Below are 21,797 nucleotides of genomic sequence, written 5' to 3'. Positions count from 1 at the left end.
AGCAATCAGAGCAAACAGCAAGCTTCTGGAAGTGCCCGGGAGTCTGGTAAAATCAAGCCGAAAATAGACCCTCTCATGCCGGGTCTGAGTGGCGCTTAGAGCGCGGAGGAGCGCGGAGCGCGGGGCTCCATTCAGAGGCTCCGTGATCCGCCTTACAACCAGCTCTCACCTCCGCGTACAGCCCGTGGTCAGCGTGACACTGTGCTCTGCCCCGAGCAATCAGAGCAAACAGCAAGCTTCTGGAAGTGCCCGGGAGTCTGGTAAAATCAAGCCGAAAATAGACCCTCTCATGCCGGGTCTGAGCGGCGCTTAGAGCGCGGAGGAGCGCGGAGCGCGGGGCTCCATTCAGAGGCTCTGTGATCCGACGCTCACCTCCGCACCTCCGAACCATGACTTGACATTACGGCTGTGAAGGAGCCTTGGAAGATGGATAAAACCAGAACGGGGCCCATCGATCGCGGTTCTCGTGTGTCCGTCAAACGAGCTCCTTGCCCGGTAGCCGCACAACCAGGAAATGTACCTGTTTCGATTGCGAAAAACGTCATTCTCAAAAACCGCCCGCCCGTCCCTCCCAGCATTACCATTTTGCACATTCCGCGTGAGAGCAGCGTAAGAATTTCTCGGGAGCAGCGTGATTTAGCCCGGGATTCTTGAGCTGAACGCTTATTCCCACGAGCCCAAAAAACGACTAAGTCCAACGGTATATAGTGTACTATTGCCGAAAAACGACAGAGTCTTTAGGTATAGTGTACTATTTCGGTTTTTACTCTAAGTCCCTCAGGGGCATATGGTGCTATACTCTGATGGTCAGATCACCTCCAGGCCCCAGGGGAGTGCTTTTCTGGGGGCAAACAGTGCACTGATGATGGGGGATTATTTCATTTTGGTGTTTTTTTCACATTTTAACCCATTTTCACCCCTTTTGCTCACAACTTCATACTACGGCCCGGAAAAACGACAGAGTCCCTCGGGTATAGTGTACTATTGCCGAAAAACGACAGAGTCCCTCGGGTATAGTGCACTATTGCCGAAAAACGACAGAGTCCCTCGGGTATAGTGTACTATTGCCGAAAAACGACAGAGTCCCTCGGGTATAGTGTACTATTGCCGAAAAACGACAGAGTCCCTCGGGTATAGTGTACTATTGGCTGGAAGCTCGGTTTTTTTTTCTAAGTCCAGCAGGGGTATATGGTACTATATTCTGGTGGTCAGATCACCTCCAGGCCCCAGGGGAGTGCTTTTCTGGGGGCAAACAGTGCACTGATGATGGGGGATTATTTCATTTTGCTCATTTTGGTGTTTTTTCACATTTTAACCCATTTTCACCCCTTTTGCTCACATCTTCAAACTCGGGCCCTGATTACAAGTTCTGACCAAATGATGACAAACACGGTATTTATTATGTATTTTTTTTATTTTTCCAACTTATACATCCATCATTGGTGCCAGGCAGGTTGTGGAGAAAGCAGTGAAGAAAGGAGAGAGCCATCACAGAAAAGATGTCCATCCAGGGTCAAGGTACCCTGCACTTTTACATATCCAAATGACAGCATTTAAAGTTTTTTAGCGTATGGTTTCTCTCGTTGCATGGAACCGCACAGAGGCCAACGCCACACTGACGGCACCTGTACTTTGTTTGCCGCCTGCCTTTGGTACGAGAGCGGTCAGAGCACACGGCGCAGTCTGGACGTCCCTCTGCTTGACAAAGCCAATGACGCTCTGTGAGTCTCTGTGGCATTTCACCCTCCGGTCTTGAGCGCCTCTCTTGTTTTTTGGAGTGATCAGCCAGTAATGCATCAATAATGTTCTGAATGTAAACCTTTAAAGGTTTGTGTGGGCCTGGAGTGGATTTGGTGTATATGATGTGTGAGTTGACAATACTTATGCTTATAATGGCATTGAATATGCGATGATACCATTTCCGGGACCTGTGTGGAAAGAGGTATGTCTTCATCCTCTGGTCAGCAGTGTCCACTCCACCCATGTAGGCGTTGTACGTGTCGACACATACAGGTGTCACGGAAGCCAGTGTCATCTGTCTTGGATCGGATCCTCCTCTGAACACAATCATTTCCATGGACTGTGGACAACATGGTGAGACGTTTAGTATCGTGCCAAGCACAAGCCAGGAGTTTTCCCTTTCTGCAAAAAACTGGGTCATCTCCTTTTTTCAGCTGTAAGACACTTTTACCAAGGCATTTTGGCATCCCCAACCTGGTAATCCTTACCGTCCCACACAGTTCAGTTTCCAAATCTGCTAATTCATTTGCAATTACAGGCGAGGTATAGTAACTGTCCATGTAAATCTCGTGTCCTTTGCCCGTAAAGGGAGAAACCAACTCACGGACAACTGCGTGTGTTGCACTGATGTTGCTTGCATTATTTTTGTACTGTCCAGTGTGCATTGACCAGCGCAAAACATACCCTGAACAGCTTTCACTCAGGGCATACACTCTATAGCCATATTTGTCAGGTTTATTCGGAGAGTAACATTTTAGTGAAGATCTCCCCTTGAAAGCTATTGTCATTTCATCTAAAGAAAGCTCCTTGATTGGACTGTAAACTGCTGCAAATTTGGGAATAATCAAATCTATTATTGGGCGGACTTTGAACAGTTTATCGTGCCCGGGCTCGCCTGTTCTCACATAATCATTATTGTTGACAAAATGAAAGAACGAAAGAATGATTTCAAATCTGTTTCTTGACATTACATTTCCAAATCCAGGCGTTTGTGTAAGCCAAAATGTTCCCCAGTAATCCTCGATTTCAGGTTTCTCAACAAGGCCCATGGAGAGATGCAAAGCGAAGAAAGCTTTCATTTCGGTGACTGATACATCATACCACTCAAGAAATCTTGAATGTGGCTTCAGAATCATAGGTGCCATACACTGATGTGCATATCTATTTGTCTCATCAGTAATGAAAGTCCAAAACTGATCGGTCAGAAAGAGTGACAGAATATCAAATGGATTAGCATCCGTCAGATCCATCTCTCCTGTGTAGCCAACTGGGTCTTCAAAAGGTTTGATCCATGCCTCAAATACCTCGACCTCTCTCAGCATGTCCCAGCTCTCATCCACCGGGCAAGTTTTACTGCAGCCACTGGTTCCACTGGTTCCTCGCCTCCGTCTGTCCTTTGCACCTGTCCGTTGTTTCGAAGTCCCTTCATCTCCACTTGGAAATCCATCGTCACTCTCGGGGAGATAATACCCTTCAGAGTCAGAATCTGCTGTAAATTGCATGCCACGTGTACTTCCTCCAGCCATTTTCTTCCTTACCGGATCTGCCCTAGATCATACCTGGCTAATAAGAGGAAGTTGCACCGAACCGACCAATGACTGAAGTGATTCATTTTCTACTATTATTTCATAAATTTCCTTGTACGATAAAGTCGCATTTCTGCGACTTTGGTGCTTAAAGGGTTAACCCATTTTGCATTTGTGGCTGACAAAACTTTCCAAGAGATCACCACAAGTCTGAGTTCCACAACATGCTGCCTTTATGCATTGCCTACTAGATTTTTAAAGTCTATGGTGAGCAGTCTGTTGGCTCCAATCAATCAAAAAGTCAACATTTTGCTTGGATCTGGAATTTTCCCAAGATCCTTAAAACTGCAGTCATTAAGCCTCTCTTAAAGAAGAGCAGTCTTGATGCCACAGTGCTAAATAATTACCGGCCCATCTCAAACCTACTACTACTCAGTTGTCCATTCAAGCATGCAAATTATTTACAATGACAGAAAATGCGCTGCTGTTACAAATTGGAATAAGATGGAAAAGTCTCCCTGCACACACAGATTAACTGCACTCTTTTCACTTTTTGATTCTCAGTTTGTTGGCAAGGAATGACTGATATGGACCCATTTTGGATGAAAACCGTGTTTTGCGTTTGTGGAAATGAGCATCATGGAAGGATGTATGGGCTCTGTGGCGCAATGGATAGCGCATTGGACTTCTAGGCATAATTTGCAAGGGCATTCAAAGGTTGTGGGTTCGAGTCCCACCAGAGTCGCTAATGGTGAGAGAACATATTAGTTTTTTACAATGGAAAATCTGCTCGCTTTACTATCTGATGAAAGGCACTGCTGAACCAGGTTCAATTGCCAAGTGTGCTTGAAAAAGTAAGCAAATACATCGGCATTATGTCAAATAACATTATCTTGCAATTTTTCCTCAATATCCAGATTAACTACAGTATATTGAGTGCGCAATAAATTGGCGAGAGTCGATTGATTGAAAGACTTCCAGTTTTTTTATAGCTACATTGGTACAGGGGATTTAGCTCAAAGGTAGAAAGATTGATGCCCTCGCTCTCCATTAAACACAGTTGATTGGACAGGGGCTTAACTTTCGAATGTTGCTGGCTCGCTTTAAAAAAAAAGATATTGCGGCTTGTTGAGTCGCAAATATTTTATTGAGCGGGCTGTTTGTCTCTGTGGCGCAATTGGCCAGCGCGCTCGGCTGTTAACCGGGAGGTTGGTGGTTCGAGCCCACCCAGGGACGATTGGAAGAGCTATCGCAGGCAAAATCTATGAGGTAACATTGGTCACTGAATATCTAGCTGAAACAGGTTAAAGTAGCATTTATGAGGCGCTGTGTCTTAGATGGTCAAAGTGCCTGTCTAGTAAACAGAAGATCCTGTTCAAATCCCAGCAGTGCCTTCATGATAGCCTTTCAAGCAAATCAGTTGTTTACATGTACAGAAAAACTTATCACCCGAAAGAGCTCTTACATTTTGCAATTAGAGATTGAAAAGTATCCCTGAGTAAATGCACTCTTTTCACTCCTTGTTTCTCAGTTTGATGGTAAGGATTGATTGATTGATTGATTGATTGATTGATTGATTGATTGATTGATGTAGACCGTTTTCGGATGACTGTTTTGCTTTTGTGAAAAAGGGGAATCAGACAAAAGTTGCAAAGGCATTCAAAGGCTGTGAGTTCGAGACCCACCAGAGTCACTGTTGTAACCCCTGTTATCTACATTGGTAAATAGGAAAGCCTGCTTGTGTTATTAACTGATGAAAGGAACTGCTAAACTTGGTTCAATTACCACAGAATCCCAGTGTGCTATAGGCTGGCCACTGCTTGGTAGGAGTTTCCCGTACGTGAGTGACTGTTCCTTCCTTCCTTCACGTCCCGCTCAACCTCGTCTTCTTCTAAAGAGTTTGGCGCTGTCCTCAGAAGCTTTGGTCTTACTCAGCACCTGAGTGGCCCCACCAAGGGGAAAGGGCACACTCTGGACCTGCTAATGACAAAGCGGGTTAATATTTCAAATTACAGTGTGGTAAATGTTACTTTGATGGTTTCTGTATTTCTCCAGGTGCAATGAGTTTGCAGTCTTCTTTGCAAGACTCAGTTCAGAACATTAAAAATACCATTATTTGCAGATAACAAGCACGCAGCCAGCTAGACAACTGGAGTTAACCCATTTTGCATTTGTGGCTGACAAAACTTTCCAAGAGATCACCACAAGTCTGAGTTCCACTACATGCTGCCTTTATGCATTGCCTACTAGATTTTTAAAGTCTATGGTGAGCAGTCTGTTGGCTCCAATCAATCAAAAAGTCAACATGTTGCTTGGATCTGGAATTTTCCCAAGATCCTTAAAACTGCAGTCATTAAGCCTGTCTTAAAGAAGAGCAGTCTTGATGCCACAGTGCTAAATAATTACCGGCCCATCTCAAACCTACTACTACTCAGTTGTCCATTCAAGCATGCAAATCATTTACAACGACAGAAAATGCGCTGCTGTTACAAATTGGAATAAGATGGAAAAGTATCCCTGCACACACAGATTAACTGCACTCTTTTCACTTTTTGATTCTCAGTTTGTTGGCAAGGAATGACTGATGTGGACCCATTTTGGATGAAAACCGTGTTTTGCGTTTGTGGAAATGAGCATCATGGAAGGATGTATGGGCTCTGTGGCGCAATGGATAGCGCATTGGACTTCTAGGCATAATTTGTAAGGGCATTCAAAGGTTGTGGGTCCGAGTCCCACCAGAGTCGCTAATGGTGAGAGAACATACTAGTTTTTTTACAATGGAAAATCTGCTCGCTTTACTATCTGATGAAAGGCACTGCTGAACGAGGTTCAATTGCCAAGTGTGCTTGAAAAAGTAAGCAATTACATCAGCATTATGTCAAATAACATTATCTTGAAATTTTTCCTCAATATCCAGATTAACTGCAGGATATTGAGTGCGCAATAAATTGGCGAGAGTCGATTGATTGAAAGACTTCCAGTTTTTTATAGCTACATTGGTACAGGGGATTTAGCTCAAAGGTAGAAAGATTGATGCCCTCGCTCTCCATTAAACACAGTTGATTGGACAGGGGCTGAACTTTCGAATGTTGCTGGCTCGCTTTAAAAAAAAAGATATTGCGGCTTGTCGACTCGCAAATATTTTATCGAGAGGGCTGTTTGTCTCTGTGGCGCAATTGGGCAGCGCGCTCGGCTGTTAACCGGGAGGTTGGTGGTTCGAGCCCACCCAGGGACGATTGGAAGAGGTATAGCAGGCAAAATCTAGAGGTAATATTGGTCACTGAATATCTAGCTGAAACAGGTTGGAGCAGCTTTTAAGAGGCGCTGTGGCTTAGATGGTCAAAGTGCCTGTCTAGTAAACAGGAGATCCTGGGTTCAAATCCCAGCAGTGCCTTCATGATAGCCTTTCAAGCAAATCAGTTGTTTTCATGTACAGAAAAACTTATCACCCGAAAGAGCTCTTTTACATTTTTTTAATTAGAGATTGAAAAGTATCCCTGAATAAACAGAGTAAATGCACTCTTTTCACTCCTTGTTTCTCAGTTTGATGGTAAGGATTGATTGATTGATTGATTGATTGATTGATGTAGACCGTTTTTGGATGACTGTTTTGCTTTGTGAAAAAGGGGAATCAGACAAAAGTTGCAAAGGCATTCAAAGGCTGTGAGTTCGAGACCCACCAGAGTCACTGTTGTAACCCCTGTTATCTACATTGGTAAATAGGAAAGCCTGCTTGTGTTATTAACTGATGAAAGGAACTGCTAAACTTGGTTCAATTACCACAGAATCCCAGTGTGCTATAGGCTGGCCACTGCTTGGTAGGAGTTTCCCGTACGTGAGTGACTGTTCCTTCCTTCCTTCACGTCCCGCTCAACCTCGTCTTCTTCTAAAGAGTTTGGCACTGTCCTCAGAAGCTTTGGTCTTACTCAGCACCTGAGTGGCCCCACCAAGGGGAAAGGGCACACTCTGGACCTGCTAATGACAAAGCGGGTTAATATTTCAAATTACAGTGTGGTAAATGTTACTTTGATGGTTTCTGTATTTCTCCAGGTGCAATGAGTTTGCAGTCTTCTTTGCAAGACTCAGTTCAGAACATTAAAAATACCATTATTTGCAGATAACAAGCACGCAGCCAGCTAGACAACTGGAGTTAACCCATTTTGCATTTGTGGCTGACAAAACTTTCCAAGAGATCACCACAAGTCTGAGTTCCACTACATGCTGCCTTTATGCATTGCCTACTAGATTTTTAAAGTCTATGGTGAGCAGTCTGTTGGCTCCAATCAATCAAAAAGTCAACATGTTGCTTGGATCTGGAATTTTCCCAAGATCCTTAAAACTGCAGTCATTAAGCCTGTCTTAAAGAAGAGCAGTCTTGATGCCACAGTGCTAAATAATTACCGGCCCATCTCAAACCTACTACTACTCAGTTGTCCATTCAAGCATGCAAATTATTTACAACGACAGAAAATGCGCTGCTGTTACAAATTGGAATAAGATGGAAAAGTATCCCTGCACACACAGATTAACTGCACTCTTTTCACTTTTTGATTCTCAGTTTGTTGGCAAGGAATGACTGATGTGGACCCATTTTGGATGAAAACCGTGTTTTGCGTTTGTGGAAATGAGCATCATGGAAGGATGTATGGCCTCTGTGGCGCAATGGATAGCGCATTGGACTTCTAGGCATAATTTGCAAGGGCATTCAAAGGTTGTGGGTTCGAGTCCCACCAGAGTCGCTAATGGTGAGAGAACATACTAGTTTTTTACAATGGAAAATCTGCTCGCTTTACTATCTGATGAAAGGCACTGCTGAACGAGGTTCAATTGCCAAGTGTGCTTGAAAAAGTAAGCAAATACATCGGCATTATGTCAAATAACATTATCTTGCAATTTTTCCTCAATATCCAGATTAACTGCAGGATATTGAGTGCGCAATAAATTGGCGAGAGTCGATTGATTGAAAGACTTCCAGTTTTTTATAGCTACATTGGTACAGGGGATTTAGCTCAAATGTAGTAAGATTGATGCCCTCGCTCTCCATTAAACACAGTTGATTGGACAGGGGCTGAACTTTCGAATGTTGCTGGCTCGCTTTAAAAAAAAAGATATTGCGGCTTGTCGACTCGCAAATATTTTATTGAGAGGGCTGTTTGTCTCTGTGGCGCAATTGGGCAGCGCGCTCGGCTGTTAACCGGGAGGTTGGTGGTTCGAGCCCACCCAGGGACGATTGGAAGAGCTATAGCAGGCAAAATCTAGAGGTAATATTGGTCACTGAATATCTAGCTGAAACAGGTTGGAGCAGCTTTTAAGAGGCGCTGTGGCTTAGATGGTCAAAGTGCCTGTCTAGTAAACAGGAGATCCTGGGTTCAAATCCCAGCAGTGCCTTCATGATAGCCTTTCAAGCAAATCAGTTGTTTACATGTACAGAAAAACTTATCACCCGAAAGAGCTCTTTTACATTTTTTAATTAGAGATTGAAAAGTATCCCTGAATAAACAGAGTAAATGCACTCTTTTCACTCCTTGTTTCTCAGTTTGATGGTAAGGATTGATTGATTGATTGATTGATTGATTGATGTAGACCGTTTTTGGATGACTGTTTTGCTTTTGTGAAAAAGGGGAATCAGACAAAAGTTGCAAAGGCATTCAAAGGCTGTGAGTTCGAGACCCACCAGAGTCACTGTTGTAACCCCTGTTATCTACATTGGTAAATAGGAAAGCCTGCTTGTGTTATTAACTGATGAAAGGAACTGCTAAATTTGGTTCAATTACCACAGAATCCCAGTGTGCTATAGGCTGGCCACTGCTTGGTAGGAGTTTCCCGTACGTGAGTGACTGTTCCTTCCTTCCTTCACGTCCCGCTCAACCTCGTCTTCTTCTAAAGAGTTTGGCGCTGTCCTCAGAAGCTTTGGTCTTACTCAGCACCTGAGTGGCCCCACCAAGGGCAAAGGGCACACTCTGGACCTGCTAATGACAAAGCAGGTTAATATTTCAAATTACAGTGTGGTAAATGTTACTTTGATGGTTTCTGTATTTCTCCAGGTGCAATGAGTTTGCAGTCTTCTTTGCAAGACTCAGTTCAGAACATTAAAAATACCATTATTTGCAGATAACAAGCACGCAGCCAGCTAGACAACTGGAGTTAACCCATTTTGCATTTGTGGCTGACAAAACTTTCCAAGAGATCACCACAAGTCTGAGTTCCACTACATGCTGCCTTTATGCATTGCCTACTAGATTTTTAAAGTCTATGGTGAGCAGTCTGTTGGCTCCAATCAATCAAAAAGTCAACATGTTGCTTGGATCTGGAATTTTCCCAAGATCCTTAAAACTGCAGTCATTAAGCCTGTCTTAAAGAAGAGCAGTCTTGATGCCACAGTGCTAAATAATTACCGGCCCATCTCAAACCTACTACTACTCAGTTGTCCATTCAAGCATGCAAATCATTTACAACGACAGAAAATGCGCTGCTGTTACAAATTGGAATAAGATGGAAAAGTATCCCTGCACACACAGATTAACTGCACTCTTTTCACTTTTTGATTCTCAGTTTGTTGGCAAGGAATGACTGATGTGGACCCATTTTGGATGAAAACCGTGTTTTGCGTTTGTGGAAATGAGTCGCTAATGGTGAGAGAACATACTAGTTTTTTTACAATGGAAAATCTGCTCGCTTTACTATCTGATGAAAGGCACTGCTGAACGAGGTTCAATTGCCAAGTGTGCTTGAAAAAGTAAGCAAATACATCGGCATTATGTCAAATAACATTATCTTGCAATTTTTCCTCAATATCCAGATTAACTGCAGGATATTGAGTGCGCAATAAATTGGCGAGAGTCGATTGATTGAAAGACTTCCAGTTTTTTATAGCTACATTGGTACAGGGGATTTAGCTCAAAGGTAGAAAGATTGATGCCCTCGCTCTCCATTAAACACAGTTGATTGGACAGGGGCTGAACTTTCGAATGTTGCTGGCTCTCTTTAAAAAAAAAGATATTGCGGCTTGTCGACTCGCAAATATTTTATTGAGCGGGCTGTTTGTCTCTGTGGCGCAATTGGCCAGCGCGCTCGGCTGTTAACCGGGAGGTTGGTGGTTCGAGCCCACCCAGGGACGATTGGAAGAGGTATAGCAGGCAAAATCTATGAGGTAATATTGGTCACTGAATATGTAGCTGAAACAGGTTGGAGCAGCTTTTAAGAGGCGCTGTGGCTTAAATGGTCAAAGTGCCTGTCTAGTAAACAGGAGATCCTGGGTTCAAATCCTAGCAGTGCCTTCATGATAGCCTTTCAAGCAAATCAGTTGTTTACATGTACAGAAAAACTTATCACCCGAAAGAGCTCTTTTACATTTTTTAATTAGAGATTGAAAAGTATCCCTGAATAAACAGAGTAAATGCACTCTTTTCACTCCTTGTTTCTCAGTTTGATGGTAAGGATTGATTGATTGATTGATTGATTGATTGATGTAGACCGTTTTTGGATGACTGTTTTGCTTTTGTGAAAAAGGGGAATCAGACAAAAGTTGCAAAGGCATTCAAAGGCTGTGAGTTCGAGACCCACCAGAGTCACTGTTGTAACCCCTGTTATCTACATTGGTAAATAGGAAAGCCTGCTTGTGTTATTAACTGATGAAAGGAACTGCTAAATTTGGTTCAATTACCACAGAATCCCAGTGTGCTATAGGCTGGCCACTGCTTGGTAGGAGTTTCCCGTACGTGAGTGACTGTTCCTTCCTTCCTTCACGTCCCGCTCAACCTCGTCTTCTTCTAAAGTGTTTGGCGCTGTCCTCAGAAGCTTTGGTCTTACTCAGCACCTGAGTGGCCCCACCAAGGGGAAAGGGCACACTCTGGACCTGCTAATGACAAAGCGGGTTAATATTTCAAATTACAGTGTGGTAAATGTTACTTTGATGGTTTCTGTATTTCTCCAGGTGCAATGAGTTTGCAGTCTTCTTTGCAAGACTCAGTTCAGAACATTAAAAATACCATTATTTGCAGATAACAAGCACGCAGCCAGCTAGACAACTGGAGTTAACCCATTTTGCATTTGTGGCTGACAAAACTTTCCAAGAGATCACCACAAGTCTGAGTTCCACTACATGCTGCCTTTATGCATTGCCTACTAGATTTTTAAAGTCTATGGTGAGCAGTCTGTTGGCTCCAATCAATCAAAAAGTCAACATGTTGCTTGGATCTGGAATTTTCCCAAGATCCTTAAAACTGCAGTCATTAAGCCTGTCTTAAAGAAGAGCAGTCTTGATGCCACAGTGCTAAATAATTACCGGCCCATCTCAAACCTACTACTACTCAGTTGTCCATTCAAGCATGCAAATTATTTACAACGACAGAAAATGCGCTGCTGTTACAAATTGGAATAAGATGGAAAAGTATCCCTGCACACACAGATTAACTGCACTCTTTTCACTTTTTGATTCTCAGTTTGTTGGCAAGGAATGACTGATGTGGACCCATTTTGGATGAAAACCGTGTTTTGCGTTTGTGGAAATGAGCATCATGGAAGGATGTATGGGCTCTGTGGCGCAATGGATAGCGCATTGGACTTCTAGGCATAATTTGCAAGGGCATTCAAAGGTTGTGGGTTCGAGTCCCACCAGAGTCGCTAATGGTGAGAGAACATACTAGTTTTTTTACAATGGAAAATCTGCTCGCTTTACTATCTGATGAAAGGCACTGCTGAACGAGGTTCAATTGCCAAGTGTGCTTGAAAAAGTAAGCAAATACATCGGCATTATGTCAAATAACATTATCTTGCAATTTTTCCTCAATATCCAGATTAACTGCAGGATATTGAGTGCGCAATAAATTGGCGAGAGTCGATTGATTGAAAGACTTCCAGTTTTTTATAGCTACATTGGTACAGGGGATTTAGCTCAAAGGTAGAAAGATTGATGCCCTCGCTCTCCATTAAACACAGTTGATTGGACAGGGGCTGAACTTTCGAATGTTGCTGGCTCTCTTTAAAAAAAAAGATATTGCGGCTTGTCGACTCGCAAATATTTTATTGAGCGGGCTGTTTGTCTCTGTGGCGCAATTGGCCAGCGCGCTCGGCTGTTAACCGGGAGGTTGGTGGTTCGAGCCCACCCAGGGACGATTGGAAGAGGTATAGCAGGCAAAATCTATGAGGTAATATTGGTCACTGAATATGTAGCTGAAACAGGTTGGAGCAGCTTTTAAGAGGCGCTGTGGCTTAAATGGTCAAAGTGCCTGTCTAGTAAACAGGAGATCCTGGGTTCAAATCCTAGCAGTGCCTTCATGATAGCCTTTCAAGCAAATCAGTTGTTTACATGTACAGAAAAACTTATCACCCGAAAGAGCTCTTTTACAATTTGCAATTAGAGATTGAAAAGTATCCCTGAATAAGTACCCTGAAGAGTAAATGCACTCTTTTCACTCCTTGTTTCTCAGTTTTTTGGTAAGGAATGATTGATGTAGACCGTTTTCGGATGACTGTTTTGCTTTTGTGAAAAAGGGGAATCAGGCAAAAGTTGCAAAGGCATTCAAAGGCTGTGAGTTCGAGACCCACCAGAGTCACAGAATCAGAGACCCCCCCCACGGCCCATGGACAAGGGTGGGTGGGGGTGTATCACAGACCCCCCATCGACGAGGGACCCCCCGTAGATGGAGGCTTTGTATCGCTGACCCCCCCCGTGGACGGAGGAGGGGTCTCGCTTTACTCTCTCTCTCTCTCTTTTTCTCTCTACTTCTTCATCATAAGGACACAATTGTTATATTTATTATTATTATTTTTTTCATCATTATTTAAAATAAAATAAAAATTGACACCATAGCAAGGCAAGGGCGGCAACAGCAGCGATCGTAAGGTCGACAGATACTTAGGTCCGAGCGCAGTGCGGGCAGTAGCTGAGGGCGCACTTGCCACACACGTGTACGAGGCACCCTCGGCACACGTTCGTCGTTTTAGTGTCCTTGCTCCTGGGGCATATTCGGCACCTCTTCTTCTTCGCGGGTACAGCCGCACGCGGGTTCTCTTCTTCCTCTCCCCCCCCTCTCTCCCCTCTCCTCTCCCCTCTCCCCTCTCTTCTTCCCTCTTCCGAGATGTCCCCGATGACGCCGGGGCGCGGGTCCTCCTCCCCCCTCCCGCGACGAGCGCGCTCCCCAGCTGCTCCATGAACAGCCTGCGTCTGTGGCGTTTGCCGACCATCCACGTCGGGTTCAGCTCCCGCCACAGGACGAAAGCGTTGTACGCGGACACGTCGATCATGTTGTGGAACAGGACGAGGGGCCAGCAGCAGGTTTTCCTCCTGCAGCTGTAGGTACCCGTCACCTTGTCCAGGTTGTCCACGCCTCCCTTGGTGCGATTGTAATGCAACACGGCCGCCGGTTTGCTCGGAGGATCGCCGTCTCCGTAGTTGGCGCGGCACCGTGGTGAGGATCAGCACGTTCTTGCTCTTCTTCGCCAGGTAGGACCGAGGGGACTCCGTTTGTCGCCGTAGCCGTGGAAGAGGTCCCCGGCGCGGTCTCGCCCAACGTGAACGCGAAGACGGAGGACGCGACCGCCCTGCGCTTCGTGTCGACCAGTTCCCGCGGGATCTCGCTCCTGTTGGCGCGCAGCGTCCCCAGCAGGGTGAGGCCGTCCCTCTCGAAGAATAGCCTTCGGGCGAGCTCGTACGAGGTGAAGAAGTTGTCGCACGTGACGTTGCGGCCCCCCCCCGACCCCCAGTCCCAGTGCCTCGGAGAGATCGAGCATGACCCGCGTGGCCAGGCTCTTCTCCGGAGGCGCGCGCTTATCGGATTTCCCGGTGTAAACCTGCATCTTCCAGGCGTAACTGGACAGCGAGTCGCACGCGACCCACAGCTTGATTCCGTACTTCGCAGGCTTTGAGGGAAGGGGCAGCGACCTGTCGAAGAAGAAAGAAGAAAGAAGAAGAAAGAAGAAGAAGGGAAAAAAAATAAAAAATAATGAAGGAAAAACAAGAACACAAGATCAACAAATATTATTTAATTTGAATTTAATTTGTTATTAATTATGTATTTAATTATTCAATGATTTATTTAGTTTATCATTTCCATAAACAGTGCACCTGTGCCATCACGTATGTGTCTCCTCTGAACAACTGCAGGACCAACCGGTGGTTTGGGAGAAACAGACAGGTCAAAGAAGACACAGAAATGATCAGACAGAGCAACATTGATCACATTATCATTTGAAATATTTACCCCCTTTGTAAATATGAGATCTAGAGTGTGTCCTTTGCTGTGGGTGGGGCCTCTCACATGCTGAGTAAGACTGAAGGTTTCAAGGACAGCATCAAGCTCTTTAGCGTTTCTGTCACAAATATTATCAACATGCACATTGAAATCACCTGTAATGACCGAACCATCAAAGTCTGTGCATACGACTGAAAGCATCTCAGTAAAATCATCAATAAAACTTTGGCAGTGCTGGGGAGGCTTGTATAAAACAATGAAGAGAATGGATGGAGACCGTTTTAGCTCCATTTTAAAGGATACATACTCAAATGATGAAAACACCCTAAAAGACAACCTGCGGGTAATTATTTCATCTCTAAAGACAGCACAGACTCCACCCCCTTTTTGTTTTCTCGTGTTTCAGATTCAAACTTAAAGTTGGGTGGAGCAGATTCTATCAGAACTACATTTCCTGTGTTTTTGTCAAGCCATGTTTCAGTTAAAAACATAAAATCAAGATTATAAGAAGAAATAAAATTATTAATTAAGAGAGATTTGTTACATAAGGATCTGACATTTAGCACAGCAAGTTTCAGACTAGTTTCAGTGGGACTGGGCTTTATCTTTTCACAGGGAATATGAATCACATTTCTCAGATTGGGCCTGACTCGCATTTTGTTTTTCCATCTGTGTGATGATGTGACTACAGAAATAGCACTAGGGGGGGCTCTTTTTACATAGGGCCCTGGGTTGGTTTGCTTTTTAATGTGACAATAAGTCCCGGCAACGCTGAGACCCAGTGCATCCTAGCTATGGGAGATACCAGGTGAAAGGCGAGGTTGGATGGGTGGTGGGGCTTTTGTAGCCAAGGAGAGTTTGGGACCAGGTGAGAGGCGAGGGGGATGGGAGGTGGGGCTTTTGTTGGTGTAGTCGGCTTGTGCAGGGAAGAGTTGATAAGTTTTGACATAGCCCTTGCTATATTGGGCGTGAGTGGAGCCATCTTAATGCCTGATTTGATCAGACTTTCAAAATGGCTGGGAAGGCCCATGGGTGAGAGTGGAGATGAGAAGGAGAATGATGAATCTTTAGTGGGAGTAGATGTTGCAGGGGGAACCCAGGGCTGGTGTGAAGGCAGGGGCGTTGACAGGGATGTTGTTGGGCTTGTCACAGATGGGTCCAAGGCCTTTGAAAATTGTTCCTTTTCTGGAGGCGGTGGAGGTGAATGTGGAGCAGCTGGAGCTGAATCCTTTGCTGCTGGTGGTGGAGCAGCTGCTGATGAATCCTTTGGTGGAGGCTGAGGTTGTGGTGCTTTTGATGTTGAAACATTGGCTCGGTCTCTGGCTGATGGAGCAGGAATTCTTCTCTCATTCCTCTCTTCTCTAACTATCTGCTCAGGACCCTGTCCAGGCCCAGTCCAATGCCTCAGAGCGTGGAGCAGGTTCTCTGTCAGCACCCTCACTCCATCTCTGCATAGGTGGGGGCCATTTCTCTTAAACAGGTCCTCTCGTTTCCAGAAAAGATAGAAGTTCTCAATGTAGTGTAGTCCTCTCGGGGCACACTCTTTGGACAGCCATGTGTTCAGCTGAAGAAGCCGGCTAAACTTGTTTATCCTCCTGTCGATGTTTGGAATAGGCCCACTTATGAATGTTTTGATTTCCATTTCATCAAGCACGTCGAATAACTTCAAGAAGTCTTTTTTCAAAACTTCAGTCTGTTCCCGCCGCATGTCCACTGCACCCACGTGCACAATCAGCTGTTTAGCTCCTCCATGCTTAGCCATAATATTTGGAAGGAGTGACGTTATCTCAGAAACAGTGGCGCTTGGAAAAGAATGTGTGTTTATCTTTTCATGCGTCACGTGACTTATCGCGCCGTCTCCAACCAAAACAATCTGCGTGACCTTGGCTCCTGGCACAGATCCTCCTCGCTGTATTTTGGCCACGTCATCTTTCCTTTTTTCATTTGATTCCATCTCTGAAAGTGGTAAAAATCTGTTTGTGAGCTGTATTTTAGGTGACTTCACGTTATCTTTGTATCGTTTAGGCTTTGCTCCAAGTTTGTTCCAAGAAACAGCCAATTTACTCAACACGGCAAATCAAAGAGAGCAGCCATGTAGGATGCAGGCACATGCTCTGTGGTTTTATTGTGTAGAGGTCATCACATCTGCTTTACACGCAGAAGGTCCTGGGTTCGATCCCCAGTGAAACCAGCTGTGTGTTTCGTGCAAACTCTCATTGACTTTGAGCATGCTGTTGGTGCTTTAAAGCTCCATGACTTTACTGTGCCCCTCTTGCTTACTGAAATAAAAGCTTCATCTGTTGAGCTCATATTGTGTTCAATAGCTACAGCGTACCTATCTTTCATTCAGTCCTCTAATTCTTTCAACAAGGTTTAAAGAGGTGCTCAAAGTTCAAGTAGCCGCGGTGTGTGACCTAGCAAAGTCGATGTCAGACACTGTAATATTTTCTGGTCCCCTGCCCAATTGGATCAATGCTGAATTGTACAGCCGTCTCTCAGCATTCAACAACTGGTTATCCAGATGGTGCCCTCAAAACAACGTTGTCTTTATTGATAACTGCAGTGCGTTTTGGGGAAAGCCTGGGCTCATACGCAGGGATGGCATCCATCCGACTTCGGAGGGTACATCCCTATTAGTTCGGAATTTGACCGATACTCTTAGTCGTGTTAAGTGACCATCTAGGGATGAGCCCCGGGCGCAGAGCAGCAGTTTAAGACGCTCCTCTGTCGCTGAACTCTCGCCTGTTCTGTTACATGTGAAGTGTTCAGATTCAAGACAGATAGAGACTGTGTGTGTCCCTCGTGTTCCTCGTACAAATAATGCCAAAAAGTCACATCTCAGAAAAAATATTTCAGGCGTCAGACCAAATAACTTAAGGAAAATAACAATCACAAATGACACAAATATACAAATGAATAAACACGTAAAATATGGACTGCTAAACATTCGAGCAATTTCCTCCAAATCGCTCTTAGTTAATGAATTAATTAGTGACTATAACATAGATCTTCTAGCTCTAACTGAAACGTGGCTTCAACAAGACGACTACGTCAGACTAAATGAGTCCACCCCACCCACCCACCCATGTTAACTTTCAGACTGCCAGGAGCACAGGCCGAGGTGGTGGTGTGGCAGTGATCTCACACTCAAGCCTACTCATGAGCCCTAAAACTAACAATGCATTTCACTCATTTGAAAGCCTTATGCTGTCGATCACATGTCCAAATATGAGAAACCAAAAAGGAGTTTTGTTCATAGTTATCTACCGACCTCCTGGTCCCTACTCAGAGTTTTTAACAGAGTTTTCTGACTTTATATCAAACTTAGTGTTAGCCTGGGATAAAATAGTTATAGCTGGAGACTTTAATATCCACGTGAACATGAGTGATGACGCTCTCAGTAATGCCTTCAGCGCCTTGTTAGACAGCATTGGTTTCACTCAGAATGTAAATAAACCGACTCACACTCACAAGAATACTCTGGATTAGTGACCTCATTGTCCTCCCTCAAAACCCTATATTGTCAGATCATTTCCTAATTACCTTTCAGTTTATTCTTAAAGATCATCCAGTCCCACAAAATAAAGTTATAATGAAAAGGACAATATCTGAAAAATCTATCTCAAAATTCAAAGAAATAATAGAGCCAATATTCAGTGACATGTCATGTGATCCTGCTGAGAACAGCTTTAGTCCCAGTTTAAGTGATCAATTTGTCGACTTGACCATGAATTCTCTGAAGTCTGCTCTTGACGTTGTCGCGCCGTTAAAACAGAAGGTCATTAGGCCAAAGCGCCTCCCCATGGTACAACCAAGAACTGCGTTCACATAAACAAAGAGTTAGAAAGTTAGAGGGATTATTTCGTCGCTCTCACACCGAAGAATCCCTAAAAGCATGGAAAAGTTGCCTGCTGTCCTATAAGCAGGCTCTGCGTAAGGCCCAAACCAGATATTATTCAAATCTAATAGAAGTCAACAAAAGTAACACTAAATTCCTTTTCAGCACTGTAGCTAGGCTAACAAACTGGTCAGACAAAACCAGGTTCACTTCTCGTTCCTATTGGTTTAGAATATACTTAGCAGAACGTTGTCCGGATTACCAATGCATTGAGATCATTTAGAAATCATTCCACTCGCAAGTTCTGATTGATTGGCTTCAACGAAGATTACTGTCAGAGGATTATAGTGGTCATTTCTTTGTTTCATTTCTTGCTTATAATAAGTCCTATAAAAGTCCTGTCTCTCCAAGTCAAAGGATTCCTTCAACACGTCAATGCTTTTCATTTGAGTTTCTTTTGCAATGCGGTGAAACGTTTACGCCTTTTGTAATCCAGGCGTTGAATCATAAGCTTGGTCATGAGAAAACCAGCTCCAGATTTTAACAGCTTTGTTTAGTTTGTATGCTTTGGTTAGCTCCTTTCAGGGCGTAAGCACAGATTTTACCCAAAGATTCTTCATGTTTCTGCACTTTTTCAAAAGAGTAACGCTACTCTCGGGGCACTCAAGGTTCCACTGAGATTTGAACTCGGATCGCTGGATTCAAAGTGTGCTAACCATTACACCATGGAACCGCAGACTGCTGCTTGGAAGGATAACGGTGATCCAAAGCTACAAGTCTTTACATCAATCATCCCTTGCCCAAAAAATGAGAAACAAGGAGTGCAAACAGTGCAAACAATCTTGATGTGCAGCAATACTTTTCCCTCTCTTAATGCAAAGTGTAGCAGCAGTAAACTTGAGGGAGAAAGGTATGGGTTTGAGGGCTCTTCTTGTGGGCTTTACTGTCCTTGTAAATATTTTTCATAGACAAAAGAGTAGGCATTTCCTTTTTACTAAACAGGCCCTTTGACCAAGGAAGCCCCAGCGCCGTAATGATTTCCTTACATAATTACATACAGTGGTTACTTCTGGGATTGAATTTCTTGCTTGCTCTGGCAAGGTGAGCAGTCGTCCCTGGGTGGGCTCAAACCACCAAACTTTAGCCTACCAGCAGAACGCGCTAGCCGATTGCGCCACAGAGGCGAGAATCTTGACATACCCTTAAAAGGGTTACCCCTCTAATTGCAATTAGAAATGAAGAAAAACTCTGGATTCAGAGCGCTAACCGCTATACCGTTGAACCACACCTTTCTACAGGATGTCCTGTTTTGAAAATAAGTATGACATTTGATCATTGGGCTATATCAAAGAGAGCAGCGTTGAAGTAGGCAAACTTCTGCTTCATGGTTTCATTGTGTGGTGGTCATCACATCTGCCCTACACGCAGAAGGTCTTGGGTACAACATTCAGCAAAACCAAACATGTTACCAAACATGTTCATGCTAACAATGTTCCAACGAAAGCATGCTGTTTATGTTTTATAGATCCTTTCCAGGCCATTTATGTCCTGATCTCGCAAAATATCCAAAAGACCCAGCATTCCTATTCATTGTATTTTTGAGCAAAGACTAACATTCAGGTACACCTGCCGAAACCCGGGATTGAACCAGGGACCTTTAGATCTTCAGTCTAACGCTCTCCCAACTGAGCTATTTCGGCTACTTTATTGACAAATTAGGCAAGGGAGCGAAACGTGTGGCATAACGTAGCGAGAAAATGAACTAGTTCTGTGTGTCCTTTTTTCTTTTCTTTCGATTAAACATAAGACAATACAGGACACGACCAGGGAGCAAAAATCGAAATAAAAAGAACATAAATGGCACTAAACATAAAATAAAAACAAAATCACATTTAAATGAAAATAGGGGTCCTACTTGGTCCAAAGTCGATCAAATTAGTGCTTATCCAAATTAAGCCTGAATGTCACTGTTTTCCATTCATCCAATGTCTAATGTCTGTTACTATGTCAGTCAAGTCTTTGATCGTTGGCGTGGTTGGTGTCGAGCATTTCTTTGTGATGGCCTTTTTCTCTACAGCCAAAAGTATGTTCCAAGGGTATCCATTTATTGTGTCCGTGGCAGGAGTGTTGAGGCCCAAGTACATAGTTTTAAATTTGAGTGGGATGGCAAAGTCAAAAACAGTCTGCAGTGCCCTGTGAATTTCAGTCCATTATTTTTGAGCAACAGCACAGCCCCAAAACACCTGATAGTGGTTTGCCTGCTGGGTTCTCCAGCAGTTAGCATTTCCTTGTGAATAATGGGCACTTTGACATGGTGTGGTGAAAAAAACATATTTTTCCCCTTCAGGCATGTGATTTTGTGGTCTTCCTCAGGGCTGTTCCTACATTTCCACACTCTTGGTCAGACAAAACCAGGTTCACTTCTCGTTCCTATTGGTTTAGAATATACTTAGCAGAACGTTGTCCGGATTACCAATGCATTGAGATCATTTAGAAATCATTCCCCTCGCAAGTTCTGATTGATTGGCTTCAACGAAGATTACTGTCAGAGGATTATAGTGGTCATTTCTTTGTTTCATTTCTTGCTTATAATAAGTCCTATAAAAGTCCTGTCTCTCCAAGTCAAAGGATTCCTTCAACACGTCAATGCTTTTCATTTGAGTTTCTTTTGCAATGCGGTGAAACGTTTACGCCTTTTGTAATCCAGGCGTTGAATCATAAGCTTGGTCATGAGAAAACCAGCTCCAGATTTTAACAGCTTTGTTTAGTTTGTATGCTTTGGTTAGCTCCTTTCAGGGCGTAAGCACAGATTTTACCCAAAGATTCTTCATGTTTCTGCACTTTTTCAAAAGAGTAGCGCTGCTCTCGGGGCACTCAAGGTTCCACTGAGATTTGAACTCGGATCGCTGGATTCAAAGTGTGCTAACCATTACACCATGGAACCGCAGACTGCTCCTTGGAAGGATAACGGTGATCCAAAGCTACAAGTCTTTACATCAATCATCCCTTGCCCAAAAAATTAGAAACAAGGAGTGCAAACAGTGCAAACAATCTTGATGTGCAGCAATACTTTTCCCTCTCTTAATGCAAAGTGTAGCAGCAGTAAACTTGAGGGAGAAAGGTATGGGTTTGAGGGCTCTTCTTGTGGGCTTTACTGTCCTTGTAAATATTTTTCATAGACAAAAGAGTAGGCATTTCCTTTTTACTAAACAGGCCCTTTGACCAAGGAAGCCCCAGCGCCGTAATGATTTCCTGGTTTCCTTACATAATTACATACAGTGGTTACTTCTGGGATTGTATCTCTTGCTTGCTCTGGCAAGGTGGGCAGTCAACCCTGGGTGGGCTCGAACCACCAACCTTTCGCCTATCAGCAGAACGCTCTAACCGATTGCGCCACAGAGGCGAGAATCTTGACATGCCCATAAAAGGGTTACCCCTCTAATTGCAATTAGAAATGAAGAAAAACTCTGGATTCAGAGCGCTAACCGCTATACCGTTGAA

At 44.0% G+C, this 21,797-nt stretch overlaps 15 non-coding genes across 15 annotated transcripts; 14 read left to right on the top strand and 1 right to left on the bottom strand.

The window, feature by feature from the left end:
- Window positions 1–3,920: 3,920 nt before the first annotated feature.
- Window positions 3,921–4,011, top strand: trnar-ucu (transfer RNA arginine (anticodon UCU)). Its single transcript is given in 2 exon segments — window positions 3,921–3,957; window positions 3,976–4,011. It is a non-coding gene; the product is annotated as a tRNA-Arg (tRNA).
- A 417-nt stretch (window positions 4,012–4,428) lies between these two features.
- On the top strand, window positions 4,429–4,502 carry trnan-guu (transfer RNA asparagine (anticodon GUU)). Its single transcript has one exon. It is a non-coding gene; the product is annotated as a tRNA-Asn (tRNA).
- Window positions 4,503–5,919: 1,417 nt separating this feature from the next.
- Window positions 5,920–6,010, top strand: trnar-ucu (transfer RNA arginine (anticodon UCU)). The gene is given in 2 exon segments: window positions 5,920–5,956; window positions 5,975–6,010. It is a non-coding gene; the product is annotated as a tRNA-Arg (tRNA).
- Window positions 6,011–6,427: 417 nt separating this feature from the next.
- On the top strand, window positions 6,428–6,501 carry trnan-guu (transfer RNA asparagine (anticodon GUU)). The gene has a single exon. It is a non-coding gene; the product is annotated as a tRNA-Asn (tRNA).
- An 85-nt stretch (window positions 6,502–6,586) lies between these two features.
- On the top strand, window positions 6,587–6,660 carry trnat-agu (transfer RNA threonine (anticodon AGU)). Its single transcript has one exon. It is a non-coding gene; the product is annotated as a tRNA-Thr (tRNA).
- A 1,254-nt stretch (window positions 6,661–7,914) lies between these two features.
- trnar-ucu (transfer RNA arginine (anticodon UCU)) lies at window positions 7,915–8,007 on the top strand. The gene is given in 2 exon segments: window positions 7,915–7,951; window positions 7,970–8,007. It is a non-coding gene; the product is annotated as a tRNA-Arg (tRNA).
- A 414-nt stretch (window positions 8,008–8,421) lies between these two features.
- trnan-guu (transfer RNA asparagine (anticodon GUU)) lies at window positions 8,422–8,495 on the top strand. Its single transcript has one exon. It is a non-coding gene; the product is annotated as a tRNA-Asn (tRNA).
- An 85-nt stretch (window positions 8,496–8,580) lies between these two features.
- Window positions 8,581–8,654, top strand: trnat-agu (transfer RNA threonine (anticodon AGU)). The gene has a single exon. It is a non-coding gene; the product is annotated as a tRNA-Thr (tRNA).
- A 1,655-nt stretch (window positions 8,655–10,309) lies between these two features.
- trnan-guu (transfer RNA asparagine (anticodon GUU)) lies at window positions 10,310–10,383 on the top strand. Its single transcript has one exon. It is a non-coding gene; the product is annotated as a tRNA-Asn (tRNA).
- An 86-nt stretch (window positions 10,384–10,469) lies between these two features.
- trnat-agu (transfer RNA threonine (anticodon AGU)) lies at window positions 10,470–10,543 on the top strand. Its single transcript has one exon. It is a non-coding gene; the product is annotated as a tRNA-Thr (tRNA).
- A 1,254-nt stretch (window positions 10,544–11,797) lies between these two features.
- Window positions 11,798–11,888, top strand: trnar-ucu (transfer RNA arginine (anticodon UCU)). The gene is given in 2 exon segments: window positions 11,798–11,834; window positions 11,853–11,888. It is a non-coding gene; the product is annotated as a tRNA-Arg (tRNA).
- A 417-nt stretch (window positions 11,889–12,305) lies between these two features.
- trnan-guu (transfer RNA asparagine (anticodon GUU)) lies at window positions 12,306–12,379 on the top strand. The gene has a single exon. It is a non-coding gene; the product is annotated as a tRNA-Asn (tRNA).
- An 86-nt stretch (window positions 12,380–12,465) lies between these two features.
- On the top strand, window positions 12,466–12,539 carry trnat-agu (transfer RNA threonine (anticodon AGU)). Its single transcript has one exon. It is a non-coding gene; the product is annotated as a tRNA-Thr (tRNA).
- Window positions 12,540–16,576: 4,037 nt separating this feature from the next.
- trnav-uac (transfer RNA valine (anticodon UAC)) lies at window positions 16,577–16,649 on the top strand. Its single transcript has one exon. It is a non-coding gene; the product is annotated as a tRNA-Val (tRNA).
- A 3,274-nt stretch (window positions 16,650–19,923) lies between these two features.
- On the bottom strand, window positions 19,924–19,996 carry trnaf-gaa (transfer RNA phenylalanine (anticodon GAA)). Its single transcript has one exon. It is a non-coding gene; the product is annotated as a tRNA-Phe (tRNA).
- Between the last annotated feature and the right edge of the window lie 1,801 nt (window positions 19,997–21,797).

Source organism: Eucyclogobius newberryi, unplaced genomic scaffold (assembly GCF_026437365.1).
Source record: "Eucyclogobius newberryi isolate DKJ021-1_F unplaced genomic scaffold, fEucNew1.0.hap1 SCAF_29, whole genome shotgun sequence".
Classification (NCBI taxonomy): Eukaryota; Metazoa; Chordata; class Actinopteri; order Gobiiformes; family Gobiidae; genus Eucyclogobius; species Eucyclogobius newberryi.
Note: the sequence above shows the minus strand (reverse complement) of the source record. Positions and strands in the feature narration are given on the sequence as shown.